General features: G+C 44.6%; 1 protein-coding gene across 3 annotated transcripts in view; it reads left to right on the top strand.

The window, feature by feature from the left end:
* Nucleotides 1-15,683, top strand: part of Myo16 (myosin XVI) — a 420,999-nt gene that overhangs the window by 242,318 nt on the left and 162,998 nt on the right. The gene's annotated exons all lie outside the window — the stretch shown is intronic.

The following is a 15,683-nucleotide window of genomic DNA, read 5'->3' as shown; positions in this document are numbered from 1 at the left end:
CAGCCTATAGATGTGACGTCTGTTCACAGCTGGTACCGTGTGCTAGGTTCACCTAATTAACCTGATAGAAAGATACCGGCATCCTTGCTCACATGGATGCTGATCAACTCATGTTTAATTCATGTATAAACCTGGAGACACAGAATCTTCTACAAAATTTCCACTTGACATTTGGATTCTACAGAGTCTTAAATTTGTATGACTGGAACCCCTTAGATATGATGAAGAGAGGAGACATGGCCTCCTTTCTGGTGGATACTTTGCCTGGTGTGTCAGAATGGAAAAGTGGAGGGCAGCCTTAGCTTTTGCTGTTCCTGGTAAGCAGCTACATGCAGAAAGTATTCATGGTGAGTGAGAAATGAGACACAAATCAGAGCCATATGCTCCTCCTCTAAGGGACGGTATCTCCTTCAAATCATTAGCATTTTTTCCAAGAATTACCCAAAGTTGGATTTAAGTCCCGAGAAAAGCAAGGGAGAGTTTAATCTGCTGCATTTTTAACTCTTTTTATTGATTGATTGATTGATTGATTGATTGGTTTTTTCAAGACAGGGTTTCTCTTGTTAGCTGTGCTGGAACTAGCTCCTGTAGACCAGACTGACCTCGAACTCCGAGATCCACCTGCCTCTTCCTCTGGAGTGCTGGGAGTAGAGGCGTGCAGCACCACCCACCAGGGTCATTTCCAACCCTTAGGAATTCCCACAGCACTTCCTACTCTGAAGATCACTTTTTGAGCCAGGAAGGTCAGATCATGTTTGTATGACCTCACAATAGGCTTTTGGGGTTTACCAGGCCCCGTTTGTTTTAAAGCATTATAATTGTGCAGAAGACAACACATTTAGAACCCCGATATTCTAGTGGTTGAAGGTGGAAAGCACACAAGACGATGGGGTGGGAATATTTCCACACGTATTCTATTGTGAAAATCTCAAGCGAGAGTGGAGGCCGGTCAGCTGTACTTTAACGGCACTATGGAAGGAGCCAAGCAAAGCCAAAGCAGACCAGTGTCTTCTCTTGGCCTTTTCTTTGGGCCAGCAACTGGCTCCCAAATAAAGACTTCTTTACATAATTAAACAAATGCAATACATCTTTGCATAGTTCACAAATATCCCGCACATATTATGAAGAAATAATTGTACTTTCTCACTCTGAATTCCACAAAGACTTCTTCCTCTATGGAAACCTTGGGTGCGTTGGATGACTGGCTAATTGAGATAAACACATACTCTCTGCGTGTTTGCCCGGAAGAGGAATGCCAGCTTTTCCTGGGCTCCCATCTGCTGAGCCCTTGACATCTGTGTGGCTCCGTAGGTGCTTTAGACCGCAGTAGAGGCAGGTCAGCCTTGGAGCATCTTAGGCTTAGTTCAAAGCGGCCTGATGCAAGGAGGTAAACAGAGCTAAGAACAATAGCAGTGAGCAGACCAGAACCTCTGCAACAGCCATGCTTTATATTTCTTTAAAACTTTATCATCTGCCAAGTATATGTGCACTAGCGCCGATGGGTACAATCCTGTTAAATAGCTAAAACCTAAAGCAGGTGTATTTTATTGTTAAAGGGCGAATAACTGAGGTAAGAAGGGAGCCTCCCCTACAATCCTTCCCAAGCCTTTCTCTGAGAAAAATGCATTTTAAAACCGCAGTTTTCAGATGTCAATCCTTTCTAGGGACATTGGTTTTTCTTGGCTGTGGAGGAGTGGATGACAATATCACTATTAAAAACTGGCATCACCAGCCAGGGGTGGTGGCACAAGCTTTCAAATACAGCACTGGGGAGGCAGAGGCAGGGGGATCTCTGAGTCTGAGGACAGCCTGGACTACAGAATGAGTTCCAGTTCTCTACACAGAGAAACCCTGTCTTGAAAAACAAACAAAAAATAACAACAACAAAACACAAGCAACACCCCCAAACAATTCAGCAACAGTTATAAAATAGAATAATCAAAATAGTATTATAAATTACGTTAATATGTTTGAAAACACTGAGCTAACCTGCAGCAGTGCAAACAGTCTGTCTCCCGGACCGCCTCTTCTTCTCCTAGCCCTCTGACAGGCACAGCATCCCTGTGGTTCCTTCCACCTCCCCCTTCTATTGTCCTCACCTCCATTCAGTTCACTCTAGGGACCTCTAGACCACCAGTCCTCTAGGGACGCCATTGTTCTTCTTGGCTCTGGGGGGAGGTGACCTAGTAGCACCCGTTTTCATCTCTGCATTCTTGTTCAGTGCACACATCCGCCATGGAAAGAGGCAAAGGGAGACAGAGGAGCAAGTTCTGTTGTCAGCGTTCCCGGAATTTGGTCTGCCCATCAGGTCCAGGACATGTTCTTACAGAACCCAGTCAAGGACAGCCATGGGCAATTCTTGCCCAGGTCCCTGGGAAACAGCGGTGCTGCAATGTCCGAGAGGCGGGTATGTGATGGACTGTCTCTTCGTGGAGGGAGGCCCAGGACACCATAACACCCTCAGAAAAAATATGGAGTGCCATTTATAGTCCCTGGACCCCACAGATAAGACTCCAGCTGATGCAGATGACATAGGCCGGTAACTCCTTTTGAGAGGGATTTTGACATCATTTTTCTGTGTTGAAAGCATGGAGCCAGACCTAGGTGACTCCCGCAGATATAGAAAAAAAAAAAAAAAAAAAAAAAACCTGTACTTTGTTTGTGTCTAGTTACTTTTCTATTGCCATGAAGAGACTTATGACCAGGACAACTTATAAAAAGAAAGAATTTATCCTGACTTTCGTCTCCACCGGGTTAAACCATGACTGGCGTGGTGGGCAGGCAGACAGGCATTGGGCAGTAGCCAAGAGTTCACTTTTGAGACATAATCAGGAGGCAGAGAGAGCTAACTGGGATTGGCACGAGCCTTTGAGGCCTCAAAGCCAGCCCCCAGTGACACCTCCTCCATCAAGGCCACTCCTCCCAATCCTTCCCAAATAGCTCCACCAACTGGAGACCAGCAACTGGAGACCTTATGAGCCTGATCTTATGAAGGCAATTCCTTAATTGAGGTGCACTGCTTCTCAGATGACTCTAGCTTGTGTCAAGGTGACTTAAACCAGCCAGCATAGGACCTGGGCCTAGGAGATGGTAGAGATCCGTGGTGTATGCGCCACAGAGAGAAGAACATAGGAGCACCCCTGTCCCTGGGAATGCTGGGAGAGGAGACAGAGAGGAAGGGCTCAGCTTGTGATGTAAAATGACAAGAGCTTTCTCCAGGAGGCATGAGGTCACCCCCTCACCTTATCATGCACCGAGGGTGACTGTCGGATAGAAAAGAAATTTGTGGCATTTCTCAAGCCATTCAGTTTCCCTGCTGCTAACCAGTATAGATGTTTGAAGAATGCGTGTTTGACCGTGTGTCTTAACTATTTTTCTATTGTTATAAAGAGATGCCATGGCCAAGGCAACTCTGAAGAGAAATCATTTAATTGGTGCCTTGCTTATAGATCCAGGAGGTGAGTCTGCGGTCACCATGTTGAGGGAACACCATGGTGATATGCAGGCATGGAATGGACTGGAGCAGTTACTGAGAGTTTACATCAGATCCCCAAATTATAGGCAGAGAGAGAGAGAGAGAGAGAGAGAGAGAGAGAAACCTCACAGCCCACCTCCAACAACACACCTCCTCTAATAAGGCCACACCTAGGCCAACAAGGTCACACTTCCCAATCTTTCCCAGACAGCTCCACTACCTGGAAACCAAGCCTTCCAGTGTCTGGGCCTGTGAGGTCCTCGCCACTCAATCCACCAAGCCATGTGATGAGAGACAATCCTTCGCTTCCTTCTCACACCCCCGTTTGGTCTCTATTTCATACTTGGTAATTGTTATGCTCCAGGAAAGGGTACACTGTCTGCCCTTATTTAACAAATATAAAAGCAGACAAACACTGTGAAATTTAGAGTGTTGATGTGTGTCTAAAAACCCGGTGGAAGTGTTACTTTGCTCAAGAACTGTCTTTCCCCTTGTAGTACTTGACTGGAATGACAATGATTTAAACGGTCAGGATTGCAAGCCATAAAGTCATCCCCAGCAAAGCATAAAGGAAAGGCTGTAGAAATATACAGTAAAAATCCAGAGATCAGCACAGAACTAAGCACCAGTTTTTTTTAAAAAACAACTTTATACATTCATTGTTAATCCTATTGAAAGCACTTAATTCTCAATAAATGGATTTATGTTATTAATTTTTAAATGCCTCAAAAATAATAAAATGCCCACTTTGCATTTGTTGGGAAGATGAAGGTAGTCACACTCAGAATTTCTTTTTCCATTTAATGAGTAATATTCTTCATTATCATATGTCATCTTTTATTCTTTGGTAGAAAAATTTGAATAATCAAGCTGAGTATAAGTTACATGGCAGGCAGCTGTTTACCTGCAGCCGCGAGGTTAGCAAGAGTAGCACTCAGTGTTCCGTTTTTAATAGGACAGAAGGAACAGCCTGAACTAAAAGCAAAAGTCCCTTCTGTTTGCTGGCATAGACCTGGCTCAGTCCTTCCCGGGTATTTCTTTGGCTCCGCAGCCATCCACTTTCTTACAATCGCTGCAGAAGAACACAATGTGATAAGAAGCCCCAAAGAACAAGCCTGCAGTCTTGTTTCCTGCACTCTGTTTTTAACTCCGTGTTGGTTTTGAGATTGAACCCCATCAACCCATCAAGAAAGAATTACTTTCACTTGCTGAATTAATTCCCGTGGCTCCAGAAACTTCATCTGCAGATGGCTAATTCTCTTTCCACATTTTTCTCAGTTGCCGGCAGGGCTACAGGCTTGTGAACAGCCTCTGACACACACCCAGGATTCCCCTGGGCTGGGCTTTTTTTTTTTTTTTTTTTTTTTTTTTGGATTATTGAGACAGGGTTTCTCCGTAGCTTTTGGTTCCTGTCCTGGAACTAGCTCTTGTAGACCAGGCTGGACTCGAACTCACAGAGATCCACCTGCCTCTGCCTCCCGAGTGCTGGGATTAAAGGCATGCGCCACCTTTTGTGGCAGAATTGCAGTCAAAGCATGAGTCTGCATTTCTCTGATGGAGCAGCGACTCTTCCAGCAAGACAGCCCTGCACCGTGGCCTGGCAACGTGTCACGGACGTACAACAGCATATTTTAGCCGTACTGCAGGGCCTTATCGGTCTTCTCTTATTACAAGACTATTTTACATTTTCCCCTAAGAACTCTGAGATCTTCAATAAATCAGAAATATTGCTTCCCAGATGAGGGATTGAAATGATTTCATAGTTGACTTGGGTATTCGAGGAGCCCTGCTCTTTGAACACCTGTGCTCAATCCCCTCCAGGTTTTAATCTGATTAAAATTATATCAATAATACATTGTAATGACTTGATTCTTGTTAAGAGATTCGAGTTTTTTCCCTTGTTTTGGTTATCTTTATTCCTTCATACACGTTCTGTATTGTTTTGATTTTCATGAAACATTCTTTGAGGACATTGCCCAGAACCACACCCACAGTTGCCCATTCAGAGTGTCTCTCCTACTTCTCTTTTCTGGACATCCCTAGGTGTTCCTACCATGGATGCTGTTATGGTTCAGTTTATTGAGATACTGAATGGAGAGTTTCCCAGGTTGATCTTCTGTCCAGAAATCTTAAATTCTTTGCAGACTTTTCTTATTGGTTCTGATAAATTTTTGATGGCATAGCTTAGTATTTTCTAATTAAACAATCAAGAGGATGCTTTTTCCCTCTGTGTCTATTGTTTCTCTTGCTGTTTTATTGCACTGGCCAACACTGCCAGAAGCAGTTGGGAATGCATGTTGGTACATCTTGTCTTGTTTCCGAAATGATGACAATAGTATTATTTGTCCTTATGCAACATGTTTACTTAAAATTCTGGTAGGTAATCTTTTCTGAAAAGCTGCTGTGTCTCATCTAAACTTTAAAAACAATCTACTGGAATAATGATAACCATTTCATTTCTTGCCTTTATGTATATTTTAAATTAATTTTTAAGTGTTTAATTTTTAATGAAACTATTTGTTTTATTTTTTGATTTTATTTATCATTTAAGAAAGGGTCTCATAGCTCTAGCCTAGAACTGGCTAAGTAAATCCGGCTGGCCTCAAACTCAGAGATCTACCTGCCTCTGCCTCCAAATGCTAGGATTAAGGCATGTCCAACTCTACCCAGCTCTTTTTTTCAGAGTATCATATATGAGTTCTGAATTTGTCAATTCCACCTCTCCCCATTTACTTAATTAATCTCTAATTACTATTGTTACACACACACACAACTCACAAGTCCATTTTCGTTTTTAAATTATTTCTAGCTACTTTAAATGTTTTATTTTTTATTGTTTGCCTACATGTATGTATGTGCACCACATTAGTGCCTTGTGGTCACAGAAGTCAGAGGAGCCATTAGAGGTGATGGAACTGTAGTTAGAAATGATTGTGAGCCCAGTTGGGTGCTGGGAACCAAAACCGATCCTCTGCAGGGGCAGCCATGGCTTTTCACCACTGAGCTTCCTCAGCCCCCATTTTATTTTTTGTGTTGACTCATTCTCCCTGTATGGTCGCCAGCCCTGTTTGGTTTAGTTTGTTTTTGTTTTCATGAAGAGAGACAAGATTCTAGGTCTTTCACCTCACTCATGAGTCCAAGGGGTGGTCTGTGTACTCTTCTCTCTACAATGTTCCTAATGGCTTTCACCAGTTAGGGATCAGGTTGACTGTGACCTTGTAATTTTGTTTCTTTTTTGAGTCACATGCTTGCTACAAAACTACCCACTTTAAGGCCGCCATGCCAATTGCAGGTGCGTTTTTATAATCTTTCAGTTAATTTATAGCTGTAGTGGTAATTTTTGTGCCTCTTCTAGTTTGTGCACACCTTTGGTCTGGGTCAAATTGTTTCCAAAAAAAAAAATTTGTATTTGATCGTCAAGTCTCACATTACTTTGTTTTAACTGTTTTATGGTTCCCAGTCTTTTTACTTCTGCTCATTTTGAGCCTTGCTTTTCTGTTTTCTGAGTTTACAAGTTGAATGTTTGTTTGGTGTTTTTCAATGATTTTCTTTGCTCCAGGCCTATAAACTACCTCTAAGTATCTCTGAGCTCGTCCCACGAGTTTCCTACGTGTTTTAGCTTCTCCAAGACGTCATAACCAACAGTTCATCAGAGAAGCGAACCTGACACACCCTGTTTCCCTTCATTCAAATTTGAGAATTTTCTTTCCATTAAATAAAGAGATTTCTTTGATTTTTATGAATACAGTACAAGTGGTTTCTATTTCTGGGTAGACTTGTTTAAATCATTCTGCTGATTACCATGACAACCCAAACTGTAATTTAGCAAGTATCTGAAGCAAAACCTGCTCTCTAAACAAGTCTCTCGCTCCACTCCCCCCAACACACACACTGACACGCACAGTGATTTCTCCAAGAGCCAAGCGTCTCCATCTCCCTTCCTCTGTAACTGTGTCTGCTTTTCATGATCCCCGTGTGTTCCTATTTCCTGATAGGAAGATCTAGAGGAGTAGGAAGGACTTGACTATAGCCCCAGGCACCCTAGCACCCAGTGAGATGAAAGGGTCCTCATGACAGACAGCTGTAAGAACGTGCCATCCTTATTATAAAAGTTGCCAAGATACCTTGGACAAACCATGGTTGGGTTTAAACATCCGTCCTAATGTTTGTGAATCGTTTTCAAGAATGGCACAGCTCGTACAAGGAAGGGAGGCCAGTCTATTTGGGTCCTGGTTCTTGTTTATAGGAGGTACAGCTGATCTGTGGAAACCTGAGTGGCCTAGCATCAAATGTCAGGGGCTTTCTCCTTAATGATGGCTCTTGTAGTCTTTGAGAATAGCATCTAAAAGCAAAATTGTTTCAATAAAATTTCCAAGTAATTAGTAATTTGATTGTTTGAGTCAGGAATGTGCAAGCCAGCACGTGTTTTGTTTGTGTGTTTGTTTATGCAGAGGACAGGGCAGTTCCTGTCATCCTCCCTCCTCTCAGTACCTGTGACCCATCCTGCTCAGTGGCCTTAAAGGTATCAGTTCCTTAACTCCCCCCGGGCAGTCAGTGGGGCATACTGGAAGTCAGGTCAGAATAAACAATGCCCCAGAGGAGTAAGAATGGGGAACAGAAAGTCTTTATCTTTGCCCCAAACTAAAAGCCACCTATGGTGATGTACAACAGCCCTAGGGAAGTGGAGGCAGGAGGATTGTGCATTTGTAACCATGCTATTCTCCAGGCTGAGCCTCAATCTCAGAAAGTCCCTGCAGGCTATGTCAGCAACCATAGTTAAACACCGTTTCTTTGTAAATGTCTCCTGATCAGGGAGGCTGCACACAGTATGCAAAGCCTGCTAGAATTGGTCTGGGTTTTTCTCTCTGCACACACTGCCTCCTTGGAGACACAGTCACCCAAGCCTGGCTTCTTCCGCTGTGCAGCTGAGATTCATGATGAAGGGACATTGACTGTGATTATCCTATACTGAACTTGATGTATATGAGTTAGGCTAGGCACCAAGGCCTGTCCACAGCGGGCATCAGATTGGCATCTCTCTCTCTCTCTCTCTCTCTCTCTCTCTCTAGGGTTAGGGTTAGGGTTATATATATATATATATATATATATATATATATATATATATATAGAGAGAGAGAGAGAGAGAGAGAGAGAGCGCTTTTGAAAATGATGGGATTTCACAGCAACAAAAGGAAGGGTTTGGGGTGTAAATGCTGACAGGCCTTATTCCAAACCCCGCTTTTTTTCCAATGTGTGTCCTCTAGTGAAATAGTCAGGGGAGGGGCTCAGCAGTCATGAGCACTGGCTGCTCTTCCCAAAAGTGTAGGTCTGGCTCTTATCACCTATGTGGCGACTCATAAGTACCTGTGACCCCAATTGCAGGGAATCCAAAACTCTCTTCTGGCTCCTGTTAGCATACACACATGCACAAAAGACAGTTTTTAAAATAAAACCATGGGGCTCTGGCAATGAGGGTTTTGTTTTAAAGCGAGGAGGGTTTCGAATCAGTTCTGCTTTATGTAAACGATTTCCTTACTCCCAGTGAAATTGGGATTACACTAAAGCATTTCCGAATGTGAGCGATGCCTGAGGGTAAGGCTGTCTTCTGATTCTTAGCATCTGGATATGCCTTGTCTGAGACTTTGCCTAACTGGGTGCTGCTGCCGGGGCTGCCAACACTTTCAGTGAACTGGAGGAATTACTATTAAGTGACAGGCAGCCTGGCGGGAAGCCACCAGGAGAGGAGCCTGGTGCGTCGCAGGGGCTAGTCTCATGCCTATGCTTCCCACATGGCCGCTCAGTGTGACTTGGGTGTCCCTCAGCACTTGGATAAGTCAGCCAACAGGGCCCCAAGGTCTGAAACCTCCAGGTGATAAAGGCTTCTGTTCCCCAATGCCTGCTTTAAATTGTAAAGATATCCAGAAGCTTTCTTTAAAAATATACGGTAAGACCCGAGCCTCGGGGTGTGGGCAGGAAAATGCTGATCAAAGGTGCAAAGTGGTGACCATGTAGCATGCAGAGGTGCAGAAAGCTGAATGAGCTGGTGACAGCTCTTCTTGCCACGAGAGGAGGAATCGGGATCTGGCGTGACACTAGTAACAAGTACATTTGTAAACCTGTAGTCATGTATGTAGTACTATACATATATGTGTTAGCATTTATTTTTAAGAAGACAGTTAAAATGCAAAAGGAGGGTTTGAGTCAGAATGCAATTGGCAGGAAGGGACAAAAAACTGTCATAAATGGATAAAGATAGAAGAACAGAGATAATAATTCCTCGACAGTCTGACTGAGACTGGTGGCTAATGTGTTGGAAACACGCAAATTGCGTGTGCAAATGCATCTAAGGATGGGGCTGTGGATTTGTGTGCACAGTGGTTTAATCTGCTGGCTGGGTTTTCATACCTCTAATCAGTGGAGGACCTGGGCTATCCTGAGCTACCACCTAACAAGGAAAGCGGTCTTAAGTGAAATGCCTTCTCCTAGTAAATCTCAATTTTTCTCAAGTCTTAGCAGCTGTGTTTGTTATTCCCCTTTGTCAGCACACAGAGGCTCAGCAGTCATAGATTGCTGGCTTGATGTTTTGATTTCATGACCCACGAGTTTAAAAAACTTGCTCAGTGGCCCTCACAGTACCCGGGACTCAGGCGGCTTCCTCCTTGAAGTGGAAAGGACACCATGGATCATTTTCTTCCAGATTTACCAAACCCCACCTTTTCCAATATGGTTCTCCCACTGACTGCCAGGAATCTTGAACTTTTTTTTTTTTTTTAAGTCAAAAGACCAAATGAGAACAGTCAAGGTAAGCCTGGCTTCTGGAACAAGGTTGACGTACAGAACAGCATACCTCCCAGGGCTACAGCTACAGCATGGCCATAAGGAAGCACATTCCAGCCACGTCCACACCTGCTCACCACCAGTGCTCTCCAGCTGGACTGCTCATTGGAGCTGCTGGAGGACTGAGGATGATGGCACGAGCTCAGTGTCTCCCAGAGTGTCCGTGGACTACTGATCAGTGTCTCCCAGAGTGTCCATGGACTACTGATCAGTGTCTCCCAGAGTGTCCGTGGACTACTGATCAGTGTCTCCCAGAGTGTCCGTGGACTACTGATCAGTGTCTCCCAGAGTGTCCGTGGACTGCTGATCCACTGTGTTCATAAGACGGATCCAGCAAGTCTTGGAAGAGGCTACCTCTCACCAACAGAGCCACTCCTGCTCTTGCAAGGGCTCCAACCCTGCCAAGGTGCTGTCCTCCAGACAGTGAACACTGGGGTCTCTGACAGCCCCTGAGATGCTCCTGAGAAACCACGGAATCCGAGACTAACACTTGAGGACTCACTCTGAGATCCGAAGCATCCTGATGGTTTCTGCAGGAGGAGACGTGAAAGCCATCACATGTCTTCACTGTTGTGAGCAACCTCTCTCAGCTCCTCATTCTGTGAACATGAGACCTGCTCAGAGACACATATCACCACCACCGCCACCACCACCACCCCCGCCCCCGTCCCCATGAGCAGCCTGGAGGCACACGGTGAACGCTTACCCTGTCTTCACCAAACACCTAAGCTGAGTCCCCTCTATGGCAAAAATAGGCACAGCTCCCTGCAGCAAGCAATCTTACCATACCAATAAGGCTCTAAGGAGCGGTAAAATAAGATCAAGGAGTTACAGAAGGCTCCATTCCATGAGAAGCTAGGCGTTCTGAGACTTTGCTAGTGGACCAGTAGTGGTCAAGACCTCCCTTGTAGGATGAGCCAGTAGCTCTATATAATCCTCAGGATATGGTGTCTTTGGAACTGGAGTCTTACACTCCAGGCTGCACAATGCAAACTCTGAATTACCCTTCTTTAGCTCAGATGATGCTGATAAATTCAGTAGGGCCCAGTGATCTTTAACTCTTAGAGGAACCGAGAGTGCTATCTTTAGTAGATAGATTTTGGATTTCTTTTTTTTTTAAAACAAGGTCTTACCATATGATCAGTCCTCTTGCTTCAGCCTCTCAAGGGCTGGGACTTTATGTGTGCACCACTGTGTCTGGCTTGATTAGTAGGTGAATTTTGAAGGTTGTCGATCAGAATATCACTCTTGTAAATCCTGTGACCATGTGAGCTCAACCCTTCCAGCGGCTCTTCCTTATGAAGGTCCAGCTCTGGGGCCTTTTATCCCTACTGTGTCCTCTGTCTTGATCCGTCTCCCTGAACCACTGGCTCTCAAACCAGACCATACAGTGATTTTTGTTTTATTTTATTTTATTTTACATTTTAAGTTTCTCTCCACCTAGTCTTAAGAATTTGATGACTGTCCTTCACCTTTGTGAACCAAAGGCTTACTGAAAATGGACTCTGAACTTCTGAAATACCTCTGAATTTACCCTTCTTTCCACCTTTCACTGGGTTGTGGTGGGCATGAGTTCTCCTCTGGCACAAGATCTGACAGTCATCACTGCATTGACACAATTACAAGCCCTTACTCCCATAGCCAAGCATTGCCATTCACCTATAAAAGGATACAGACGTCAAGCAAAGAGGAGCATTGACTCAAGACGGAAAGAAACATCACCTGGAAATGACCATGTCCTGGATCCTCCATCCTCACACTGGTTCCTTCTCCACCACTACTTTTTACAGTGGGTACTCCGGAGATGAGGACCCAGCATCCACTTGCAGAAGAGGCAGAAGATAACCATACCGACTACTTCATGGCCCTCAACCTAAAAAGGCCAGAACTAGCCTTATGAACATGTACACAAAGCAGGGGGCATGAGTCTGGTCTGCTTTCTTTGTTGTGGCTTCCCCTACCCCACCCCACCCCAAGATTCATATGCCATATACAAACTTGCCGGATCATCACTCCCTCTTTGACAATGTATGGCAATCACAAGACGCCCTTGTGGTTTCCTAATCTGTGCCCTCTGCCAGAAGAAGTGAGACCCAGCATCCACTTGCAGAAGAGGCAGAAGATAACCATACCGACTACTTCATGGCCCTCAACCTAAAAAGGCCAGAACTAGCCTTATGAACATGTACACAAAGCAGGGGGCATGAGTCTGGTCTGCTTTCTTTGTTGTGGCTTCCCCTATCCCACCCCACCCCAAGATTCATATGCCATATACAAACTTGCCGGATCATCACTCCCTCTTTGACAATGTATGGCAATCACAAGACGCCCTTGTGGTTTCCTAATCTGTGCCCTCTGCCAGAAGAAGTGACATCTTTGTCCAGAGTCCATCCCTAAAATCCACCTTTTAACTCACCACAGCAGGTGACTACGGAAGGTGTTGGCAGACGTGGGAGGGCAGACCAAGGGCATGCCGGTTGCTTTTCTTGTCCTTGTGATCCAGTCCCCAAGAGGAAGTGAGTTAAGGGAGGAAGGATGTGTCTTGGCTCAGGGTTTGAGGATACAACCCATCAAGGTGAGGAAGTATGGACCATGGGGACGGAAGTGTGCATCTGAGACCCCTCCCCACATCTCCAGGAATGCAGAAGCAGAGGGCAGGGAATGCTAGCATGTGCCTGGCTTTCTCCTCCCCTGTCCCCTTTTATTCAGTGTGGACTCCTGGTCCGTAGACCGGTATTGTCTACATTCAAGGAAGGTATCACCTGCTCAGTTAACTGTCTCTGCTAACTCCCTAGTAGCCATGCCCAGGGGCTGGGTTGACAATGAAAATTGACACACACAACACACACACATACACCGACACAAATGAACTCAAGGGTGGGTTGTATCAAAACAGTATGGTGACTGTGTTCAACTTCTTGAAAACTTGAGAACTTCTGCAGTTCTCCTTCACGGTCTGAGCTACTCAGAAGCCTTATCTGGAATGCACTCCCCCCCCCCCAGTTACCTTTCTGATAACGAATGGTCTGTGGGGACTTGTAGCAGGTGCGGATGGTCATAAAATGTCCTACCCTCAGGTATTCTGGACTTACTAGTGCCAAGATAAGCATGTCTCTAAGAGCCTATCACTTAGCATTTATTTATCTGGCAAACTCTGTTCTCTGCGTTGTTGGGATCCACAGGAACCTACATCTCTTTACTGTTCCCAGCCTACCTTAGCTCCTCTTTATCTACATGGTTCTGTGGATTCTGCATTCACCTATGACCCTGTGGCCTCTAACTGCATGATCTTCAGGATGACTTGGCTCCTTTCTTTTCTTTTACTTGGGTGGCTGCTTCCACTCAGTGTTCAGAATTAAGGTGCACACTCAACTGTTATTAGTTACTCATTCTTAGCTTGCTTCTGCCCAAGATTCCCCTGTGAAAAATACAGCAACGTAAGAACACAGGTAACTGGCTCATCATTTGGTGTAGCATTACCAGTCTTATTGCATGAACAAAGAAGTCCCCAGAGACTCGTATCTGTCTTTGATTGGACATATGGACTCGCTCTCTTGGATACATGCCCAGGAGTGGAATTTCTGGGTCATTCCACAATCACTTCTTTAGTTCAGTAAAGGAAGCCAAATCACATTCCAAACTTCCAATTTGGGCTGTGTCTAGGCATGTATGAAGGCCCTCGTTGCCTCATCCCTCAGATGCTGTGTTTTGCACCTGGCTGTTTTCATTTACAGTAACTATTCATCTGTGTTTCCGAGCTGCAGAACCATCATTTTAATGACTAGAGAGCAATCGGCGTAGCGAGGCTTTATTTACCCATCCTCCCATCATCTTGAAATGAGAGTTGTTTTAGATCCGAAATGCAAGCAGTGATATCATTTAAATATTGTTTATGGTTTTTAAAAATAATTAAACCACATAGTAGGTTGACTTGATTTCTGTTTCTGGAGATATTCTTGGTAACAAGTCTGCATACAGCATGGCTGTAAATGCAGGCTCTCACGAGAGGACCGTGTTCATTAACAGCACTGGACTGCGTTGCAGATTTCAAAGATAAAAGCGTACAAGAGACTTTTACTGCGTTCATTTTTATGACAGTCACATGACTTATGGATGCACAGCTTGCAGGTGCCACAGCAGTCAACCCCTTCAGGGACACCCCAACACTAACCTCTGTCTGAATCCAAATGACCCCAAGGGCAATGAGGTGAACAACGAGGTTCAAGCCTGGAAGGCATCCAGAATAATTTTTACCCGTCCTGGTGCCCTATTGGTCTGCTCTCTGCCAAAGAAGTTGATTCAACTATAACTTAGCTGAGGCTTTTCTGCTGAGGTTCCTTCCCAACAGCTTGCCTGAAAGAATGCCCCGCATCCAGAAGGCCTCCTTGTCATGTGTTGAAATTGGATTTAACCCCACTCTGTCATGGCTCCTAAGACTTTCCTTGACTTACCATCTTTTCAGAATGTATTTTTATCTTGCGACTAAATATGTTTGGAGTCCCTTTCCTGAGCCTACCTGTGCCTTAGAGGACTCTCCAGGGGAACTCTAAGGGGATGAGGGTGAACAGAAAGTAACCTGGTTTCTACCTGCCATGACACCTCAGCTCCGATGGTGTGTTTGACTCAAGAGTCAAACCTCCTACCCACACATACATATGTGATCAAACAGACTAGTGGTCCAACAGTTAATATTTTGTGATGCAAAAGGTGTTTAATTTACTAATAAGCTCATGTACATTGTGAGCCGCCAGGGAAGCTCCAATTAGGACTCTCAGAAAATTGACGTAAAAAGGCTTGCTTACATCATAGCTATGTTCCTTACGCCTGAAAGACTGGGTGTTGGTGAGTCTGAAGCTATTTATGCTTCTCTCTTCTGCAGCCTACATAAGAGTATCATACCTGTGTGACAGGACCGGAGCTTTCCAGGGGATGGCAGCCATGTTGGTCATTTTGCCACCACAGGCCTCTCCCTGACTGCAAGTTCCTAGAACGGAGGTCAACTCCTATTCAGTTGTAAGGGACCGAAACTGGCTTCTAAAGAAGCATGCCTTCCCCTAAGGCCTTGCAGACAGACATCCTCACTGTCTCTAAACTTACATTTAATTTTGATTGTAACTCTGGATTTTTTTAAAAAAAATCATCTTAGTTAGTGACTAAACATGTTTGGAACCCAATCAGATATTTAAAAAACAACTCAGGTCCTCATGCCTGCATGGCAAGGGCTTTATCCTCTGGGGGATCCTTGTGCATTGTTTATCGTGATTGACGTTACACAGTTTCCAATTCTTCTTAAGAATACATTTGTTTCTAGCTTTTCTCTTAGCTTACATTGTTGCTGAACGTTTCCTATGTTTTCGTACAATTTTTTAAG

Source organism: Chionomys nivalis, chromosome 20 (assembly GCF_950005125.1).
Source record: "Chionomys nivalis chromosome 20, mChiNiv1.1, whole genome shotgun sequence".
NCBI lineage: Eukaryota > Metazoa > Chordata > Mammalia > Rodentia > Cricetidae > Chionomys > Chionomys nivalis.
Note: the sequence above shows the minus strand (reverse complement) of the source record. Positions and strands in the feature narration are given on the sequence as shown.